A 17,999-nucleotide genomic window follows, 5' to 3' on the forward strand; every position below is an offset into this window, starting at 1 on the left:
CGAATTTCTTCATATGTTGCCTGCCCTTCTTCCCTTAAAAGACCCTTTTTCTAACGAATTTTTTCATATGTTGCTTGCCCTTCTCCAGGGAAGAAAAAATAATCTATTACAGAGTAATAAGTAGTTTTCTTGCCCGTGCGTTGCACGGATATTAAAATAATGTGTGATAAATTTCACAATAAAATGGAATATAGACATATAGTACATCGTTCATGTCTAAAATTTTATGTATGCCGCATGACCAACAAATAAATCCCGTTAATATAATATTGACATAAGAATAAAAGAGTGTTTGATTAATATATACTTTTTTTAAGGAAAATAAACCAATATGAAGTTTATATATATGATATTTGGACTGATAGTTTTTAGAATTTGTTCATTAATACCCGTTTGTTTTTAATTGGTCAAGGAAAACAATAATATCTATCCTGCATAATCAACTCAATGATGCAACAAATCTCCTTTCGAATAACAACCATAATTTAATCATTGCTGGATCAAATTGTAATTATGTAAAAACATTTAGAGGTAGTTAGAAATCTTAGAATGTTATATCTCCCTGTCAAATTATAGAAGTACGTTTGAATGTGAACCAAATTCCGACGCAATACTACATAGCTACGGTTGCTTATGACACCCCCCCCCCCAGCAATAGTCTTGACCCCAATCTTCTCATTTGAAACAAAATCTTTCATGCAGACCCCTATTTTTCTTCCCTATTCACACACATGATCTAAACAATCTCATCCCTTGAAAGATCGATCCTTATCTCTGAAACTTATTTGAAATTTATCCAACCAAGTGAAAAACTAAACCCCTACTTTTAGAAAAATCCACCATCCAATGGAAACTAACCCTTGCTCTCGACATGTGTTGTTTTTTTAAGAAAATAAACCAATATGAAGTTTATATATATGATATTTGGGACTGAGAGTTTTTAGATTTTGTTCATTAATAGCTGTTTGTTTTTCAATTGGTTAAGGAAAACAATAATATCTACTTTGCATAATCAATTCAATGATGCAACAAATCTCCTTCTTTAGAATAACAACCATAACTTAATCATTATTGGGTCAAATGGTAGTTACGTAAAAACATTTACAGGTAGTTAAATATTATATCTCCCGGTCAAACTATAGACGTACATTTAAATATGAATCAAATTCCAATGTAATACATGGGTAGGGCTGCTTATGACACCCCCTATAACAATAGTCTTGCCCCCATCTTCTCATTTGAAACAAAATCCTTCACGCAGACCCTTATTTTTTTTCCCTATTCACACACATGATCTAAAACAATCTCATCCCTCGAAAGATCGATCCTTGTCTTCGAAATTTCTCTCAAATTTATCCAATCAAGTGAAAAATTAAACCCTACTTCTAGAAAAATCCACAATCCAATGGAAATTAACCCTTGCTCTTGACAATGTTGTTAGAATTAAGATTTTACTTTAATTTCGATTGATGGGGTATTAAGTTTATCAGTATGATCTTTTGAGGTTTGTTGTTATTATTCATGTTACTTATATGTTTTAATGCAAGCGATATTTTGCTGATAAATAACCTTATTTATTATCACTATCTTCGTTAAACTCATCACCCTTCACAAATGCACCCTCCCTCCACCCCACTAATTTACCCACAAAATAAAACAGCAGCAACTGTGATTAGTTCTTACTACTTGAAACAACCTCCAATCCACTACCATTATCACTACCTTTCTTCCACGTTTTACATCTAAGAAGTCATTAATCACATTCACCTCCATGAAACACCAATCTTTACTCCTGATGATATGTATCCTCGTCTCCCTTATCGAAGACAATTTATTTATCCTTCAACAAAGAAAAGTTTAAGAAACAATCTTCCCTCTTATCTCTCTCCCTTCCTTTCCTAGCCTTTTTCTCGTCCCCTCCCCTACCTCCATTCTAGATACTCAAACAAAGTGTTTGGGTGCTATGTTTGTAAACTGAATAAGTTTGAATACTATATATATACACGAACTTTGCTATTTATTTAATTTTGCATAAATAAATCTTACTACCTCCATCTCATTTTTATTGTTTTTTTTTTCTTCAAATTTTATTATCTCATAATTATTATCCCCTTTTTAGATCTAGTAAGGAAAAACTTTAGTCAACCAACTTGTCGCAATCAACCTCATTCCCACTCGAAACAACCTTTAGCCCACTACTTAATCCCTTCGGTTCACACATAAAACGGTGTAAAATGCAAAGCTTTTATCTCTCTCTTGAAAAGTCCATCTAACTAACAGAAAACTAACCTCTACTTTGTGAACTTCATCATTTTTACATCCCGTAAAGATTAAGTTGAACATGACAAAAAAAAATGCATAAACTTAGGTTTTTTTTTTATAACGACAGATTGAACATTTTTTTTTAGCATTTTGAGAGTTTTTACACTATTTAAATAAAAAATATGCTATTTTGAGTTTTGATCATCGACATATTGAAATAGTAGATTGTGGTGTAATTTCCTGTTTTACATTATGACCTTTAATTAGTATATTATTAGAAAATAAAAATTGAGTTTTTTTATCTCTGAGGAAATTAAAGATCAAACTTTATCTTTATCATATTTATAATTAATATTCTTCACTTAAAATATATAAATTTAAGCAAGTTCAAATAAGTTAGCTAAAAGTTATAAATCACAAATTGTAGGAAGCAGTATAATCATTTTTTTATTAATATGAAATAAATGTCATAAACTTCATGAGAATATTAATTTGGCAGAGAACTATAGAAAAGTTGGCAAGTACGTGACCCCCTTTTACGTTTAAATTTTTCCCTTTATTTTTATATTTTTGCCTAAAGGTGGTTAAAGTTTCGTATTATGCATGACGAATATGTCTCACCCTTCCCCAATTCATATCTCTCCCTAAATTATAGTGATGATGTGCTCAATTTACACAAAAAAAAATATATAGCATCAACAATAATTAGTTTGCTCAATATAATTGAATAGTACCATTTTTTATGCATGTAAATTTGTCAGAAGAAAAGCTGGAGAGAGACGGTCTTCACTATGTTAGGGAAAGACTACTCTTACCCTTTTATGTGTTTTTCATGACTTTTTTTTTATTGTTGATTGTTGCTTGAATTGAATCTTAACCTTATACATATTTCTATAATAAGTGTATCTAATTTACCTTCAAGCCTCATTCAAATCTATTTTATTACTCGTGATACCATTTTTACTTTAAATTGTAAAACAATCGCACAATAAAGTTTTTCAAAACATTTCGATTTGTCATAATATGATATTTTGATTCGCAAATTAGCATCAACTTTCTTTATCTTTTAATACTCCTTGAAAAATAGATATAAAACTTTGTACTTATCAATAATTTGTGAATATCTTATTTAAATTTTAATTAATATACTTTTATATAATGACAAATGAATGTAAATAATATAATAATAAATTATCAATAGAAGTTCAAGTGTATTGTGAGGGAAATAACTTTAAAATTAGTAGGAGAAATACATACGACATTTGAAAAATAAACTTCGTATTATGTATAATTAAATATGGCATTAGCAATAACAAAAGACGTAGGGGCATATTTCAGCGTTCATTTTACTCTTTACATGAGTAAATTCCATGTAGTACGTATTACGCATGCACATTTGTCACAACTCAGTTCGGTCTAGGGCCTTTAGCCTCATAACACCTCATTTTTTTAATCGGAAGTTGTTATAAAATTAGATATTATAAATATATCAAAGGTTTTTTTCCTACTAATTTAATAAAAAGTTAACAAATACTAATAAATAATTTTTTAATATTAATAAATTGTAGATAATTAAATTATTTCCTGTTTCTAATAATAAAATTGTAAAATAATTAATTAATTCTCATTTCTATTAGGAAAATCATAATCCTAATTATAATAGAAAATTTTTAAATAATTATTATCTCCTAATTCTAATAGTATAATTAGGAAAAAAAGCCTTAATAAATTGTTAATTTATTTCCTATTTCTAATAGGAAAATGGTAAAATAATTAATTAATTCTCATTTCTAATAGAAAACTTACATTCCTAATTATAATAGAAAAATTGTAAATAATTAATTATCTCCTAATTCTAATGCTAATAGTATAATTAGAAAAAAAAAGCCTCCTTTAGTTATATATATTGATTCTTTTATAATTATTTTCGCCAAGAGGTCATTATCGGTAACTTTCATAGTTAAGATTCGTTCAAAGTCGTTTTTTTTTTTTTTTTTTTTTTTTTTTTTTTGGTACAAAAGAGGGGCAAGCCCCATGAATTAACTAATGACTAGACGAGGAAACAAAACGCCTAAGATATCATTGCGAAGGATAGATCTTAGCTCATAAGGAGGACTAGAGTCGATTATAGTGGTAGATGTGGACGAAAGAATCCATTCGTTATCTAACCAATCCGCGGCTCGATTGGCTTCTCTGTATACGTGATCAATATGAACTACCCACCCGTCCATGGCAATCAAAGCTTTGCTTTGATGAACTAGCGATCGAAGATCATTACTCAACAGCTGGTCGTTCTTGAAAAAGTCCACACACGGACTGTTGTCCATATGCACAAGAAGACGTGGTACCTGAAGTAGTCTAGCGTTGTGAAAAACAAAGAACGTAAGGAACGATGGTGAAGCTTATTTTCTTATTACTCAAGGGAAGGATACATCGTACATATATACTACCATACACAAGATCGTAATCTTCGACTATCCTAAATCGAACCCTACAAACCAGGTAACTAAATTATTCATATAACTAAAACACAAGATTACATATCATACATAATATACCATACCCGAATAATATCTTAGATATTATTCTTTCACTCTCCCTCAAGTTGGAGCACTTGGTAAACCGAGTCCCAACTTGTATTGCAAATGATCATAAGTCTCTCCTCCTAATGCCTTGGTGAACAAATCTGCTATCTGTTCTTTGCTTCGGACATGAAACGTGTTGATCACCTTAGAGACTAAATATTGACGCACAAAATGACAATCTATCTCAATGTGCTTTGTTCGATCGTGAAACACCGGGTTCTTTGCTATATGTATCGCTGCCTGATTATCACAATAAACATGCATTGGTTTTGAGTGAAAAACACCTAAAGACGCAAGGAAGGCTTTTACCCATATCAATTCACTAGTAACGGCTCCCATGGCACGATACTCTGCTTCAGCTGTCGATTTGGCCACCGTCATTTGCTTCTTTGCTCTCCACGAAATTGGTGACTCCCCTATCGACACAAAATATCCACTCAACGACCTCCTAGTTAGTGGACAGCTAGCATAATCTGAGTCGCAATAACCTTTAACTAGTAATTCGCAATTCTTCTTGAAAGTTATTCCTTTACTTGGATTTCGCTTGATATAGCGAACGATGCTCAATGCTGCCTCCCAATGTTCCTTTCTTGGCTCATTCACAAACTGCGATAGGATATGCACTGCATAGACGAGGTATGGTCTTGTGATGGTCAGGTATACCAACCTTCCGACTAAGCGACGATACTTCATAATATCTTTCAAAACATATCCTTTTGCCAATGCCAAATTGTGCCTTTGTGGGATAGGCGTGTAGGCCGTTTTAGCCCCCTGCATTCCCGTCTCCTCGATAATGCTTGTTGCATATTTACGCTGGTTCAAAAATAACCCATCTCTGCCGTGTGCAACTTCTATTCCTAGGAAGTATTTGAGCCTTCCTAGGTCTTTGATACCAAAGCTTTTATCGAGAAAATTCTTGAAATTCGCACATGCTATATTATCGTTACTCACTACAATCATATCATCGACATACACCAAAACTCCAATAAAAATTCCGTTTCGATTGTATGTGAATAACGAGTAATCTGCCAATGATTGCAGAACCCATAGTTCTTCATCGATATGGTCAATTTCGCGAACCAATTTCTCGATGCTTGCTTCAGTCCGTAAATAGACTTCAATAATTTGCACACTTTATTTTCTCCCTTCTTTTCGTATCCTTGTGGAATTTCCATATAGACTTCCTCGTCAAGGTCTCCATGTAAAAAGGCGTTATTTACGTCCAATTGTTCAATGCACCACCCTTTAATGACCGCCACTGCCAGCATACAACGCACGCTAGTCATTTTCGCCACTGGTGCATACGTTTCGTGAAAGTCTATCCCTTCCACTTGTGTTAACCCTTGTGCTACAAGCCTCGCTTTGTATCGCTCTATTGATCCATCAGCTTGATATTTGATTTTATAAACCCATTTACAACCGATGGCTTTCTTCCCTTTAGGAAAAGGAACAATTTTCCATGTTCCATTCTTCTCTAATGCATCAATCTCTTTGTTCATTGCTTCTTGCCACTTTCGGTTTTTCGCAGCTTCATGATAGTAATTTGGTTCACGATTTTCATCAATTGCAGCCAACAATGCCCTGTGGGAATGCGAAAAACAATCGGTAATAACATAGTTAACTAATGGGTAACGCGTACCTGACTGTGAGGACTTCGCTTGGGCAGTGTGAGCATCGATGTTGGGCTTTATTATTCTTGTCGATTTACAATAGTAATCCTTCTTCCATGCGGGTTCAAATTTTTCTCGTGCTCCGCGACCAAGCCTTTCCTCAACTCCGCTTTCACTCCTGTCTTCCTCTCGTGGTCTCCCTTCATCATCTAAATCACCATTATTCACCTCATTGTCATCATTTCGTGGTGAATCAACTCCATCATCCGTCACATGAATTTCCTCATCATCCAATTCGGTCTCGTGTGGTTCCTGTATTCGTTCACTCCCCCTCACAACATGGGGTGTCTCATTACTTATGCTATGGTCAAAATCAACATCCCCATTTCGGTTAATGAGCTGCTCTTCCTCCCCATGCTGTGTGATAGTATCATCAGCCGAGACCAGATAAGGATAGACATTTTCGTAAAAAATTATATCACGTGACACAAATACCCGTTTTTCTTTCAAGTCGAACACCTTCCACCCTTTATTGCTATGAGGATAGCCAATAAAAATACACCGCTTGCCCCGTTCTCCAAATTTATCTCTCGGTTTCTCTTTATTATGTGCGTAACATAGACAACCGAAAACCTTTAAATTATCTAGGTTGGGTTCTTACGGTACAATATTTCGTATGGTGTTTGTCCATCTAGCAGTGGTGTGGGTGTACGATTGGTTAAGTACGCAGCGCTCAATATACACTCTCCCCAAAATTGGATTGGTAGACCCGCTTGAAAACGCAATGCTCGTGCCTTTTCAAGAATATGACGATGTTTTCTCTCGACCCGTCCATTTTGTTGTGGTGTATCTACATTACTAGTTTGAAACAAAATCCCATTTTCTTCATAATAATTTTGTATAGACATAGACAACAATTCCGTCCCATTGTCACTCTGAATTGTCTTAACACATGTTTCAAACTGTGTTTTAACCATTTGACAGAAAATTTTTAACAAATCACCCGCCTCGCTCTTTTCTTTCATGAGGTACACCCACACTCCCCTACTTCGGTCGTCAACTATGGTCAAAAAATAATGTGCACGTGTCAAACTAGCAACCCGGTATGGTCCCCAAATATCACAATGTATCAAACCAAATAACTTAGCACATCTTTTATTATTATGCTTAAATAAAGTACGGGATTGTTTTGCCCTACAACATGAGTCACAAACCTCATCTGAAGTCCAATTTAAATTGCAACCTACTAAATCAGAAAAACGAGGGAAAATGCCTTTGGAAGGATGTCCAAGTCTGTTGTGCCATAGTCGACTTTCCTTGGAAACGCTCACTCCAGCCGCCAATTCCGTTTTATTCGACTTGTAATAATAAACCCCTTGTCGATGCTCAGCCCGTCCAATCTCCATCCTCGTAGTCCGGTCCTACATTTCACAAAAGTCGGGATAAAATGTTATTACACAATTGTTTTCATGTATTAACTGTTGAACAGAGATTAAATCACAAGTGAGCGATGGCACAAATAGGACATCTCGCAGCACGAAATTCTTGCTCAATCTGACTTCTCCATGGACGCAAGCCTCAACTCGTCTCCCATCGGGTAAGCTCACGGTTGATGGTTCATCAGTCCATGTATTCATTAAATATTCCCGCTTTCCGGTCATATGATGTGAAGCTCCGCTATCTATCAACCATTCAACGTTAATATTTAATTCCATACCTTGTAATTTTTCTTTACCCTCGGGACTGGCCATTAGCAAACTTCTTATCTTTTCAATCTCGTCATTCGTGAATGGCGAGTTCTGTCTCGATGCTTCTCCTTCCTTCGCTCCTGAAGTACTTCCTACTGCATTTGCTTGATAGTAACCACGGCCTCTGCCTCTTCCACGGCCACCAGTACCGCGGCCTGTATTTCCTCCTCTGCGACCTCGTCCTCTCTCAAGTGCTTTAACTTCCTCATATCCGTGCTTGTCGTAACAGTCTTCTTCTTTGTGGTAATATTTCCCACAGTAAGTGCACTTGGGTGGCTTCTTTTCTTCTTCGACTTCGGACTTGAAGTTAGCACCTCTTCCTCTGCCATATGCTTTGGTCGCCATCGCTGCTTCGTTATGTTCCTTTTTGACTTTGGTCAGAGAGGCATGTCTTTCTTCCCTTAAAACTAGGGCATATGCTCGAGTCAAGGAAGTGATCGGGTCCTCCATTAATAGGTTGGATCGTATGTTTCCATAAAGTTTTGAATCCAATCCCATTAAAAATTGGTGAACCTTTTCTTCCTCCCGTTCTTTGATTATGGACGCGGCTGCTCCACAAGTACAATTCTTCACTTTGCTGTAATTAGCCAACTCGTCCCAAATCGTTTTTAGACGAGTGTAGTATTCGACTACTGAATCCCTTCCTTGCTTACATTCATTCAATTCACCTTTCAATTGGTGAACCCTAGGAGCATTCCCAGCCGAGTACCTATCTCGTAGCTCTTCCCAAATCTCCGCTATAGGCTGCGAGAAGGTGATACTCGGGTGCAGCTTAGGATCGATTACATTCCTAAGCCATGCCCTCAACATGGCGTTGCATTGTCGCCATGCCACCATTTCAACAGTGTCTTCGTCTCCATCGCTTTCCGGTTTATGAACCTTCCCTTCGATGAAACCCAATTTGTTTTTTGCGTCTAGTCCATTCTTGACGGCATCTGCCCACATATCGTAATTGTCACCATTAAAAATAATTTGCGTAACTTTTAAATTTGGATTATCGGAAGGGTGTAGGTAAAGGGGCGATGTCATGGGGATAGTCTTTGGACCATCGGATTTTCCCTTGAGTTTCCCATCATCTCCTGTCATGGTGAGGTTGATTGATTTGTTGATTTTCGTTTTGAATGATTTGTAATTACGATTGGATCGTCTTTAGCTCACGATACCATGTGAAAAACAAAGAACGTAAGGAACGATGGTGAAGCTTATTTTCTTATTACTCAAGGGAAGGATACATCGTACATATATACTACCATACACAAGATCGTAATCTTCGACTATCCTAAACCGAACCCTACAAACAAGGTAACTAAATTATTCACACAACTAAAACACAAGATTACATATCATACATAATATACCATACCCGAATAATATCGTAGATATTATTCTTTCAAGCGTGTTCAAGCCCGGCCAACAACACTCTCATTTCTGCCCTCATGGATGAACATATACCACTAGAGAATAGGAAGGCCGAAACAAAGTTACCCGAATCATCACGAATGATACCTCCACAACCGGCTGGACCCGGATTGCCTCGAGAGGCACCATCAGTATTAAGGAGCATCCAATTGAAAGGAGGAGGATGCCATCTAATGTATCGTTCCACGCGGGTAGTACCAGGACTGGGTATAAAGAGGGAAAATGGGTCGAAAGCTTGTTTCGATAATTCAAATTGACGATGAAGGAAGGATATACGATCCGTTGGATTCTCCATAGCTTTGCCAAAAACGATATTATTCCTCCATCTCCATAGCCACCAACACGTAATAGCATATTTCATCGACCAATTGGAATAGACAAGAGCTGACCCATTGCTCGCGTTTTTGGACACCCAAGAGCTAAATGGTTCTGTATAGAAATACTCTGAGTTGGCGCCGTCCCCAAGCTCTTTCCAAATATCCATTGACACCTGACAATGACGTAGAAGGTGGTCGGCAGTTTCACCTTCTGTAAGACAACGTGGACAAATAGGATCGTCTGATAAATTTCGTCGAACTCTATTATAATTAGTCATAAGACGATCATGTGCTGCGAGCCTATCAAATTTATAAAGGAGGAGACATCTTCGTTTCTGTGTGATAAAATGGTTAACAAAAAGTTGGATGCCGTTGCCACTAAGAGTAGTAAGTTTAGCTTTAAGGTAGAGTATAAGCCTATCAAATTTATAAAGGAGGAGACATCTTCGTTTCTGTGTGATAAAATTATCGGGAGGGATGAAGATGTGGAAAAGATTGTAGGTATGTTATTGGGATGTGATAATAATGTGGATACTTCCGGTGTTTCATTCCTCGCCATTGTGGGGATGGGAGGCTTGGGTAAAACCGCTCTTGCCCAACTTGTCTTTAATGATCCTAGGATTAGCGAGGCATTTGAAATGAAGACTTGGACTTACATTGCTGATCAGAATCAGCAGGAACAGTGGGACTTAAAAGGGTTTTTAGGGAAGGTGGTGAAAGGGTCACCCATTGATAATTTAACCTCTTTGGAGCAGATTCATCATGAAGTTGTAGAAAAATTGGGAGGGAAAAAATATTTGCTGGTTCTCGATGATCTATGGACTGAAAGTTATCATAAATGGCAGCAATTTGAAGGGTTTTTGAAGATAGGTCAGAGGGGGAGTTGGATAATTGTAACTACTGTAGTTCGTAAATTCACTAGCAGCAAGAATTACGAAATGGAAAAGAATGCAGTAGCGAAATAAATGCCAGAGATTAGATATACCGACAGATGTAAGGTAGTGACACGGTACGAAACCGTTGCCTTAAAAACTATTTCTCGGTGCGACCGTGGTGGCGATCGCGACGACCAGGTAGTCCCCAAGGATTACACTATCGCGCCTCACAAACACGCCCACTCGAGTTTGTAAGACCTGGAACGGATTTAAGCAGAACCCAGAAATCATATAGCAGAGAGGAAGATGTGGAGAACAGAAGAGAGAAAGAGTTTTTGTTGTTGTGTTGAACTGATGTGAGGACCTCGGTATTTATAGCTGAAGAGAGCCATAAACCGTCCCCTAAAAAGCAGCAGTCAATGACTGGTGGGGAGTAAACTTCTCACCCACTAACAGTGTTGACTGACTCAATCAACAGCACAAACAAACTCAGCCAAAAAACTCTCAAAACGCAAAAAGCCCAAGAAGGTAAAATCGGGCCTTCAGCCCGCCCCGCAGGGGCTCTACCCAAACCCGAGCCCGAGCTCGAGCCGGGCCGGGCCGGCGCGCGCGCGCGTGTGTGTGTTGGACCCAAACCCACTGGCCCAACAAACACACACAAAAGCCTCCTTGGTCCACACAATTAACCAACCAATGGAAGGGACAAATATAAACCCCTCAAAGAGGAGTTTCCCCACCAATGTGGGATAGAAGCAAAACCAAAAAATTGGTTTTTCCCTTGTTTTCAAGTCATCACTTCCAACAATCCCCCACAGATGGCGAAGAAAAGAACTAAAAGATTTCTAGGTAAAGGAAGGGTTGGATACTTAGGTATCAATATCTTTCGATTTGAATTGATACTTTAGTGAAATGAGGAAACAACTTACTTACTGACTAGAGAATATCTTGCGATTTGAATTCTAGGCGAGCTTGGTCGATACCCCCACAACACATATCATACCTTCTAATTAAGACCGTCCCGCGATTTCAGAGTGCAACGCGCTCTTTTAGAGCTTCATGCGTTACCTTGGTACTAATAGGGTGACCTTAAGACTTCTCATAGTCTTAGAATCATCACACCTACGTAGGTGGCTCAAGTGCTTCTCAGTAGCACTTGTCACACGAGCCATTAAGGACATGAGTCCAACCTGGTGTATAATTCATCAAGTGCGTCTCAAAAGCACCACCATAAAGGCTATGAATCATACTACGCCATAGGAATGAAACTTTGGACCTAGTCAATCTCAACCTTGACTTAAGGGCCTAAGCCCCATTCCCCTCGACGTATTAACGACTAATCTCTTAGTCAACCCCTTAGTAAAGGGATCAGCAAGATTACTCTCGGACTTCACATAGTCCACAGTAATCACTCCATTCTCAAGGAGTTGTTTAACTGCAGCGTGCCTTATTCGCATGTGTCTCTTTTTCGAATTGTAGACACTATTCTTTGCAACGCCAATAGCAGCTTTCGAGTCACACAGCATGGAGACCGGTGTCAGCCGTCCTCCCCATACTGGTACATCAGCCAATAGGTTTTTCAGCCAATCGCTTCTTGTCCCGCCAACTCAAGAGCTATGAACTCCGACTCCATGGTAGAGCGTGCAATACAAGTCTGTTTAGAAGACTTCCACGATATCGCACCTCCACCCATGGTGAAGACATAACCACTAGTAGAACAAATCTCATCGTTACCTGCAACCCAGTTTGCATCACAATATCCTTCTAACACAGCAGGAAATTTACCATAATGCAAACACAGATCAACTGTTCCTCTTAGGTATTTTAGCAAACGACGAAGAGCATTCCAATGTTCGTTACCAGGGTTATGTGTATAACGACTCAGTCTACTAACCGCATATGCAATATCTGGTCGAGTACAGTTCATAAGAAACATCACACTCCCTAGGATTTTAGCATACTCTTCCTGGGAAACACTGTCACCCAAGTTTTTACTCAAATGTATACTAGAATCATAGGGTGTTCTAGAGCACAACATCAAAGCAGTTAAACTTTTTCAACACTTTTTCAACATAATGAGATTGACTCAAAGAAATTCCATTGGAGTTTCGGATAACCTTAACTCCTAGGATAACATCAGCTTCTCCTAAGTCCTTCATCTCAAAGTGTGATGACAGAAATTCTTTGGTTTTAATTATCACATCTAAATTGTTACCAAAAATAAGCATGTCATCCACATATAGGCATATAATAACACAATCAGATTCTATCACTTTGGAATAAACACATGAATCAGAATTGTTAATTATAAAGCCATTACTCATCAAAGTAGTGTTGAATTTCTCATACCCCTTTGTTTAGGTGCTTGTTTGGACCATAAAGTGACTTGTTCAGTTTACACACTTTATTCTCTTGACCCTTAATCACAAACCCTTCAGGTTGCGACATATAGATCTCTTCCTTTAGCTCACCATTCAAGAAAGCAGTTTTAACATCCATCTGATGTATAATAAGGTTATGAATAGCAGCTAAAGCGACAAGAGTTCTTATAGTCGAAATTTTGGTCACGGGAGAATAGGTATCAAAGTAATCAATGCCCTTCTTTTGTGTAAAGCCTCTAACTACAAGTCTAGCTTTGAACCTTTCTATTGTACCGTCAGGTCTCATTTTCTTTTTAAAGATCCATTTACTCGTAATGGGTTTACTACCTTTAGGTAAATCGATCAACTCCAAGTCCGATTAGAAACAATAGAATCAAGTTCACTTTTAATAGCATCTTTCCAAAAATTAGCATCAATGGATTTCATTGCCTCACTATATGTTTTTGGGTCATCCTCTATTAAAAAAGCTGAAACAAACTCATCACTTGCACAAACAGAGTATCCATATTCAGATAAATGTGTTGTAACATAATCACTGTAATCCTTTGGACATCTAGGTCTTTTACTCCTTCTAGGTTCAACAGCATGATCAATAGGAGTGCTACTACAACTAGCATGTGAAGACATATCAATAGATGCAACAGGTAGTGAAGTAGATGAAACAACATTTTTCTGAAAAGGGAAAACATGCTCAAAAAATTCGGCATCTCTAGCCTCAGATATAGAACGGTCACTCAAAGACATAAATCTATAGGCAGAGCTATTTTGAGCATAACCTATAAAAACACAATCATAGGTCTTAGGTCCAACGGTAGGTCTCCTAAAGTCAGGTAAACCCACTTTAGCCAAACACCCCCACACTCTAAGATAACTCAGGTTAGGAGGATAGCCCTTCCAAATATCGTAGGGTGTCTTGTCAATTTTCTTATGAGGTACACGGTTAAGAATGTGACAAGCAGAAAGTATTGCTTCCCCCCACATATCGTCAGATAGGCCAGAACTTAAAAGCATAGCATTCATCATTTCTTTTAAAGTTCTATTTTTACGTTCAGCTACACCATTGGATTGGGGTAAGTAAGGTGGACTAGTCTCATGTATTAAACCGTTTGCAGTACAAAAGTCTGCTAAATAATCGGATTTATACTCACCACCTCTATCGACCTTACCCTTTTAATCTTCTGTCGAGTTGATTTTCGACCTCATTTTTAAAGTTTATAAACGATTGTTCTGCTTCATCTTTAGTCTTAAGCAAATAAACTCGGGTGTACCTCGAACGATCGTCTATAAAAGTCACATAATAATTCTTGCCACCTCTACTTGCAACATTTTTGAAGTCAGCTAGGTCGGTGTGAATTAACTCAAGAAGACTCGTATTCCTAGTTGTCACTGGTTTACTAGGTTTCTTTGTGAATTTAGCCTCAACACAAAGCTACTACCACATTTAGAGAATTCTTGACTCGACAAACTTGGAATTAAACTCATGGTTTTAAGTTTTTTAATGTAGTCGATATTCACATGACCTAATCTACCATGCCAAACATCAATAGACTCGGCGATATAAGCGAAGTAGATTCAATATTATTAAAAAACAGAATCGGTGTTCGGTCAAAAGACCCCAGACAGATAACCCTTGCCCACAAATTCCCCATTGCGCGACATTACGACCTTGTCAGCCTCAAAAACAAGTTTCAAACCGGACTTTGTTCAATAAGGCACCGGACACGAGGTTTCGACGCAATGTGGGTACAAATAAAACATTATTGAGAGCAAGTATTTTCCCCGAGGTGAGTTTGAGAAAGATCTTGCCTTTGCTCGTGATCTTTGCGGTGAAGAATTACCCATGTAGACGCATTCCCCATCGCCTATCTCCTCGAACTCAAACAAATAACCCCTTATCGACAGAGAGGTGTCTCTGGAAGCGCCGATATCAAGACCCATTCAAGAAGATTACCCACCAGATTAGCTTCAACAACCACGGCGGCAATGACATCATCACCACAAGATTGGCTTGACTTCACCAGTCTTCTTATCGGTGCCTTTGGTAGGCTTTGTGACCCGGTTTCCCACAAACATAGCAAACCAAAGGACCCTTAGGCTTCTGAATCTTTGCAACCGGCTTGGTGTACTTCCCTGGATCAGTCTTCTTTCCTTTACCCTTACCCTGACCAACCTTGGCCTTACCCTTACCCTTGAACTTTTCAAAGACATTTGACGGACCACCGGACTCAACCAAATTAGCTTTGACAAAGAAGAACGGATGCATTCACAGACCGGGTAAACGCGGGGTTGTCTTTGAGGCGATTTGCCTCTTCGGTCCTCATATGACTGATAAGTTCCATAAGGGACATGTCTTTCTTTTTGTGTTTTAGCTGATTTCTATACTCGGACGGGGAGGGAGGGAATTTTTCCAACAAAGACATTAGCAACAAAAAGGTCGTCTAATTTCATGCCCTCACTAACAATATCAAAGACACAAATTTTCATAGACATGAACCTGTTCCATAATAGACTTCCCATCCACTATCTTAAATTGCAGCCACTTACCCACAACATATTTCTTTTTCCCAGTCATCATCCCCATATTTTTTGATAAGGACTCCCAAATGACTTTCGCCGATTTATTATCGCAAATAAATCGAACGGCGGGTTAACCATGTTATTAAGTATGTGACACCTAGCAGTTTTGTTGTCCTTAACAAATTTAGCAATGTCATCTTCATTTGACTTAACTGCCTTAGCCGCAGGAGGGGTAGTCTCAGCATCAGACGGAACAACAGGTTTTGGCGGGTCATTAAATAAAACATAATCAATTTCTAATCGCTCAAAAAACATCAGTTTCGGGACCAACGCTTATAATTCTGACCATCTAATTGCTCAATTTTCGAAATATCAGGTACAATTTTCGAAATCACAGACATGGCTACTGCACTAAATAAATAGTTTTTAAATTGTAGTTCGTAAATTCACTAGCAGCAAGAATTACGAAATGGAAAAGAATGCAGTAGCGAAATAAATGCCAGAGATTAGATATACCGACAGATGTAAGGTAGTGACACGGTGACGAAACCGTTGCCTTAAAAACTATTTCTCCGGTGCGACCGTGGTGGCGATCAACGACGACCGGTAGTCCCCAAGGATTACACTATCTGCGCCTCACAAACACGCCCACTCGAGTTTGTAAGACTGAACAGTTTAAGCGGTAACCCGAAATCATATAGCAGAGAGGAAGATGTGGAGAACAGAAGAGAGAAAGAGTTTTTGTTGTTGTGTTGAACTGATGTGAGGACCTCGGTATTTATAGCTGAAGAGAGCCATAAACCGTCCCCTAAAAAGCAGCAGTCAATGACTGGTGGGGAGTAAACTTCTCACCCACTAACAGTGTTGACTGACTCAATCAACAGCACAAACAAACTCAGCCAAAAAACTCTCAAAACGCAAAAAGCCCAAGAAGGTAGAATCGGGCCTTCAGCCCGCCCCCCAGGGGCTCTACCCGAACCCGAGCCCGAGCTCGCGCCGGGCCGGGCCGGCGCGCGTGTGTGTTGGACCCGAACCCACTGGCCCAACAAACACACACAAAAGCCTCCTTGGTCCACACAATTAACCAACCAATGGAAGGGACAAATATAAACCCCTCAAAGAGGAGTTTCCCCACCAATGTGGGATAGAAGCAAAACCAAAAAATTGGTTTTTCCCTTGTTTTCAAGTCATCACTTCCAACAACTACACGTTCCAGAACAACCGCCCAAATGATTGGAGGTGATCAAGTGCATGAGTTGCGTGGGTTGTCAGAAATGGAGTCATGGAATTTGTTTGAAAGGATGGCATTTCAAGCGAAAGAAAGAGATGCCAACAACCTCTCTCGAGACTGCCCAAAGCTTGAATGTCTGCCCATATGGATGCCCAAACTAACCTCTCTCGAGAAACTGCAACTTCGTATGTGTTCCAAGAGGCTTGAGAAAAGATGCCAACAACCAAATGGGGAGGACTGGTCTCTCATACAACACATCCCCCTCACTTATATTCTATCATTTTTAAAAGAACGGGAGATGAAGAAATCTGATCATGAAACCTGGACCAACGAAAATTATTGGTGTTGAGACCATCACAAAGCCAGAACTCCCATTGTGATTCAGCAACAAATTAAAGTGCAGTTGATCAAGATAGTTTCTGACTTTCTGTACAATGCTTGTGATTAGAGAGCAGCAAAAGCAAGAAATAATGAGTTTGAAACTTTAATGGGGGTAGCAACCAAGAACCACATATAGTGTGGGTATCATCTCCCTGTTTCCCTCAATTAACGAATCTTTTTATAAGTTACTGCGAAAAGATGACGCATGTTCCTCTCTGTTCCCGTCTTGAACATCTTGTAGTTTGTGATTCCGTGAGAGAGCTGAGTTGGACAATGATGAGGTCTACACCTGGCCATCAGTCATATTCCAAACTGTGGATACTAAAAATCAATAACTTGGAGTGGGCCAAGTCATTGCTGACCAAGTATAATCAGTCTATTGCTGCATTAGACATAGAGGGTGGGGATAAATTAGAGAGTTTGGGAGAAGCAGACGAATTGTTACCAACCTGCTTATTGTCATCCCTGCGATTCCTAAACACCGAACATTGCCCCAAACTAAGGAGCGTGGTAGGATGGGTGGAGCATCTTTTTGCCTTGGAGGGTTGGCGTATCTACAACTGTCCTTCTTCTGAAGAGATGGAGGAACTACCAGAGAGGATGCAGTACTGCACTAGCTTCTCTCCAATCTCTCGAAATTATGGGGTGCCCAAAGCTGGAATGTCTGCCTGAATGG

The sequence above is a fragment of the Silene latifolia genome, chromosome 5 (genome assembly GCF_048544455.1).
Source record: "Silene latifolia isolate original U9 population chromosome 5, ASM4854445v1, whole genome shotgun sequence".
Classification (NCBI taxonomy): domain Eukaryota; kingdom Viridiplantae; phylum Streptophyta; class Magnoliopsida; order Caryophyllales; family Caryophyllaceae; genus Silene; species Silene latifolia.